Genomic DNA, 5,656 nt, shown 5'->3' with positions numbered 1-5,656 from the left:
TGACTTCTGTGAGGTCATCTATGGGTATGACTACACAGGCCTTCTCCCAGCCTGGAATGTCCCAGGAGGGGCAAAGTAGATAGTGACCTCCCACCCCCACACCCTCCTCAGAAGGCCAGTACTCCTAGGGGTGGGGGGAGGGCGCAGAAAGTGTTTGACCACCTGCCTTTATCCCCCCAGCCCTCTCCCTGTTGTGAATGTAGAGACTGGTAGGTACTTTTTCTTTTGTGGTGGGGTGGGATGGGGAAAATGTTCCTACAATCTCCGCATGGCCACTTGTACTATGTGGCCAAGCCCAGGAGGTTTCCAGGATCATCACTGCTCTTAGGGGGATAGTCCCCAGTGCCAATTCCCTCCTCTTTTTGCTCCGGGGAAGGTGCTAGGCTTCTTAGAGGTGGGTGAGCTTTTCGCCTTTTAAGTGCCCCGCCAGTGGCTTTGGGTCTCAGCACGAGAGCGCTTCCTTTGCACAGATGAGCTTCGACTTTGTTCAGACTAAATGAATGTATCTGGGAGGGGTGGGGCAGGCTGATCCCAAGCACAAGCCTTTTCTGAGCAAGTGTGCCGGGAGAGGCAGAGCGGGCGTAGAGCGCAGTTTTATTTTTGTACTGACATTGGTAAGAGATGTATAGCATCTATTTATTTAGATGATTTATCTGGTAAATGAGGCAAAAAATATTTAAAAAATATATTGAAGATGATTTAAAAAAGAAAGGCAGTTATTGGGTGGCATCTGTAGCTCAGTGGGTAGGGTGCTGGCCACATACACCCAGGCTGCCGGGTTCGAACCCGGCTCAGGCCAGCTAACAGCAAGGACAAGTGCAATTAAAAAAAAAAAAAAGCAGGGCATTGTGGCAGGTGCCTGTAGTCCCACTACTTGGGAGGCTGAGGCAAGAGAATCACTTAAGCCCAAGAGTTTGAGGTTGCTATGAGCTGTGATGCCACGACACTCTACCAAGGGCAACATAGTGAGACCCTGTCTAAAAAAAAAGGCAGTTATTAATATTGTGAACTTTTTTTTTTTTTTAGAGACAGGGTCTCACTTTATCACCCTTGGTAGAGTGCCATGGCGTCACAGCAACCTCCAACTCCTGGGCTCAGGCGATCCTCTTACCTCAGCCTCCCAAGTAGCTGGGACCATAGGCGCCCACCACAACGCCCGGCTATTTTTTTGTTGCAGTTTGGCCCGGGCTGAGCCTGAACCCACCACCCTCGGTATATGGGGCCAGCGCCCTACCCACTGAGGCACAGGCACCACCCATGAACATTTTTTTAAATTCCCAACAGTAAAGAAGATCAAAAGAAGTTCACATTTATATGAGAAGGACAGGCATATACATTGTCTTCTTGCTATTTTAATGCTCCTGTTCTCTGTCACGGTATAGTCCTTAGCCTTAGAGATCCTATCATCTGGATATTCCACGTAACTTTGATGACATGCTGATTGGACATGGTGAAGAAAGAAATGACCAGTGTTCTGGCCTGAGGTGGCACCATCTCCTATTCAGCATCATGGCCACCCTCAAACTGCTTGTGAAGCCCAAGATCATCAAAAAGAGGACCAAGAAGTTTATGGGGCACCCATTGGTAAGACAATGCATGGCAAGAATGAGAGATAAACCCTCAGAAGTTCTGGAGCCTGCTGTATCTGTGAAGTTTTTAGGGATGGACTAGTCTAGGGCGAGCCAGAGCATCATCTCTAAAGTGAGGACCACTATTGGATCCTGCATCCCTAACACAAAGAAGGAGGCATAGTTCCTGATGGACTTCTGGGTTTTGGAATCAGTATGTACTACATTTGAGAATACTGTTCTGACCCATTTATTGAGTAACTTAGAGAACTGCCAGTTTTGAGTGGGGACCAGAGGAAAAAGGGCTCTGCTGAAGATCTGGAGTGGAGGACAGCCTATCCTGCCACTTAGCAGAACCAGTGGGTTAGAAGTGGGTTTATTTCTGGTACATAAGGACCCTGTGTGGCACCTCTGGCAAACCCCAACAGGAAAGTTGCAGCTGGGGCAAGATGACCATCCCTTCTGCAGCAGAGAACTCACCAAGTGAAAACATTGTTGGGCATCAGACCCAAGAAGACTGAGCATGTGATTATGGGGCAATAGTGTTTATGTGACAGAATCTGTCTGTTCTGAGCTAGCTATTATCGCAACTACCAAGTCAATCAGACAAGAGTCTCAGTAGCAAGTCATTGTGCTATGAAAAAGGTATCCTCCAAGATGGACCCAAGCTTATCTAGAGGGCCACAGTCATTTACAGGATGAGTTGGCTGTGGCCAACTTCTACCTTTTTGTACTGCAATCTCTTAGAAGACAGGAAAAAAAAATGCAGGTCTGGTCCACAGATGGGTCAGATATGTTGATATGTGCTGAAAATGATCTACTGCTGTGCTATAGTCCCACTCAGGGTGGCTGTAATGGACAGCAATGAGGGGGACCTTCTCCATAAGGCAGAGCTTCAAGCAACACATTTGGACATTCACTTTGTATGGACAGAGGGGATGAAGCAGTGGCCTAAGGGAGAAATGCATATATACTTCTAGGATGTGATAGATGTCCTGCTGGTTGTCAGGGACCTGTAAAGAGCAAAGGGGGATGATTAGAGGCAAGGACATCTGGGGAAGAAGATGGATCTATGGGAGTGGTTACAAAATTTGTGTGTGTGTGCCTTTTGTTAATACTGAATGCAGAGGAGTCACTGAATAACAAGGTAGCTGGACAGGATATTTGCAGCCAGATTTGTCCTTGGCTGCCCCTGAACTTGTACAGTGGGCCCATGAATGGAGGAAACATGGTAGCCAGAGTGCAGGTTATGTCCACCAGTACAGGTCCTCTCTTATGTAGGCCTATCTAGTTGTTACTGCTGCTGTCTGACTTCTTAGCAGCTGAGCCCCTGCTATGGTACCATCCAAAAAGGACACAGACTAGTCACTTAGTGGCAACTTGATTATAGCTGATCATTTCTACCCAGGAGAGGGCATCGATTCATCCTCACTAGAATTGACACCTGCTCTAGGTATGAGTTTTCCCTCTTTATCCATAGTGTCTCAGGCTAGTGTTATGATCCAGGAGCTTCAAGAATCTCAATTTACGCAGGTGATGTCCATGTTCACAATGGTCTTCAGATGCCCAAGTAGGGCACTGCTGAGAAAAAAAAAAAGAATCTCAGTTTACCAACATGGGGTCATGTATAAAATCGAGTCAGTTCACTGTAAAGGAGATATGGCAGTGTGTGGATTGCCATGGGACCTACTGCTTTTCTAGTATCTTGCATTATCCACAAACAGCCCTTCAAACAGAAAGATGGAATGACCTATTAAAGCAGTGGTTCTCAACCTTCCTAATGCTGCGATATATTTTCATTGTTACAAGGGGGTTGTGACCCACAGGTTGAGACTCGCTGTCTTAAAGGCTTAGCTAAGACCCTCACTCTAGGACAGTATCCTGAGTAGTTGGGATATGTACACTGAATCAAAACCCAGTGTATGGTGTTGTGCCCCTAGGAACTCAAGGGTTGAGATTAGCCACTTCTCACACATCATTCCCAGTGACTCACATGTAGAATTTGTACATTCTGTTTCCACAACCTTAGAATCTGCTGAATTAGAGCCTGGTCCCAGGTGGAGAACACTTCCATGAGGGGACTTTCACTGGTGCAGGGAAGGACACTTCCACTGAACCTGAATCTACAAACACCACCAAGTCACTCTGAGCTCATACTGCTAGACCAGTAATAGGCAAAAAAGGAAGGGAAAATTGAGCCTGATTATCATAAGAAAGTAGGGTTGCTGCTGGCCAATGGGGCAAACAGGAGTTGGTCTTAGAGGATCACTTAGAGGATTCACCTGGATTGGTCTGGGTGTTTCCATGCCAAGTAATAACAGCAAAAAGGCATTTTCAGCAGCCACAGCCTGCTAAGGGTGAGACAGCTAAGGGCTCTGAGCCCCCAGGGATGAAGGGCTGGCATACCAGTAGGCCCGCTGGAATCCTGGCTGAGGGTGAGGCTGTGGAGGAGGGACAATAGTGAATACCCATTGCAACTGTGGGACAAGTGCGGCAGTCAGAACCATCTTTGTTCTACTAATCTTGTGTTGAGGCTTTTTTTTTTGCAGTTTTAGTCTGGGGTGGGTTTGAACCTGCCACTTCCAGTATATGGGGCTGGTGTCCTACTCCTTTGAGCCAAAAGTGCCGGGTGCCGCCCATGTTGAGGCTTTTGTAGAAGTCATAACCAGTCTTCACCTTGAAGAATCTTGACAGAGTAGACTACATGTGTTGCCTGAATAGATCTGAGGGGTGTAAGAGTTGGTGTCTTGACTGATTCCCTCAGCGGCCTATCTTTACCTACAGCAGACTTACAGAGCTGCATCTCAGGTACCTGCTGTGTGTCTCTGCACTTTCTACCCAGGCCTTCTCTGACATCACAGAAACCCACTCAGCCTATATACCAGTACGATCTTGGTCTAGGGGTAGCTTCAGTGACCAGAAACAGGCATCAGTGGGTAAACAGTTGGCCAATCCTGGGAGGCATTCTTTACATTTCTCATGAAGTCCTGGTGAAACCAATGTGCTATTACCCAGTGCAATGACCTGAGTAGCACACTTTATGTTGTAACCGTAGTCTAATTTATGCCATGACTTCGATTAGCATATGCTTGTGACTAAACAGTAACTCGATTAGGTATGATATACATATAGATCTATATATCTATGTATATACATAGATGTTTTTTTGTAGAGACATAGTCTCACTTTATGGCCCTTGGTAGAGTGCGGTGGCATCATACAACTCATAGCAACTTTGAACTCCTGGTCTTAGGCGATTCTTTTGCCTCAGCCTCCCGAGTAGCTGGGACTACAGGCGCCTGCCACAATGCCTGGTTATTTTTTTGTTGCAGTTTAGCTGAGGCCGGGTTCAAACCTGCCACCTTCAGTATATGGGGCCGGCGCCTTACCAACTGAGTCACAGGCGTGGCCAAAGTATGATATTCTTAGATTATTGTATTAGTTTTCTATTGCTGCTGTAAAAATTACCACAAACATAGTAACTTAAAATAACAGAACTTTATTCTTTCATAGTTCTGGAGGGCAGAATTTTGAACTCACTGTCACTAGGCTGAAATCAAAGTGTTGGCAGGACTTCCTCTAGTGGCTGTAAGGGAGAATCCATTCATTGTGTCTTCCAGCTCTGGTAGCTTCAGGCATTCCTTAGTTTGTGGATGCATTGCTCAAAAGTGGCTTCTCTTTTCTGTCTGCATTATCCCCCTCTGCTTCTCTCATAAGGTACTTGTGATTGCATTTATGGTTTACCTGGGTAGGTAGTCCAAGATAATCTCATCTCAAGATCTTTAATCACCTCAGCAAAGATCCTTTTTCTGAATAAGGTAACATGGGTTCAGGGGTGAGGATGTGGGTATATTTTGGAGGACCATTTTTTCACCCAACCACAAACACCAATTCTTTTGCAGCCTTCAACTTCTTGCTCCATTGGGTCCTAGTCCTTGAATGTTGTAGTTGAAAAGTTCTGAGTTCAGCCTTTCTCCCTTGGATATGATTTGATTCTTTTGCCAGGATACTTGAAGAAATATAGAATACTCATAGGGGTCTTTTTTTTTTTTTTGAGACAGAGTCTCAGTTTGTCACCCTTGGTAGAG

The 5,656-nt window shown here is 46.0% G+C and overlaps 1 non-coding gene across 1 annotated transcript; it reads left to right on the top strand.

Moving 5' to 3' along the window:
- The first annotated feature begins 3,096 nt into the window (after positions 1–3,096).
- On the top strand, positions 3,097–3,185 carry LOC111723047. Its single transcript, XR_002771674.1, has one exon. It is a non-coding gene; the product is annotated as a small nucleolar RNA SNORD35 (small nucleolar RNA).
- Positions 3,186–5,656: the final 2,471 nt, after the last annotated feature.

This window comes from Otolemur garnettii, unplaced genomic scaffold (genome assembly GCF_000181295.1).
Source record: "Otolemur garnettii isolate 467f Iridium unplaced genomic scaffold, OtoGar3 scaffold00007, whole genome shotgun sequence".
Lineage (NCBI taxonomy): Eukaryota > Metazoa > Chordata > Mammalia > Primates > Galagidae > Otolemur > Otolemur garnettii.
This window is presented reverse-complemented; position numbering and strand designations above follow the sequence as displayed.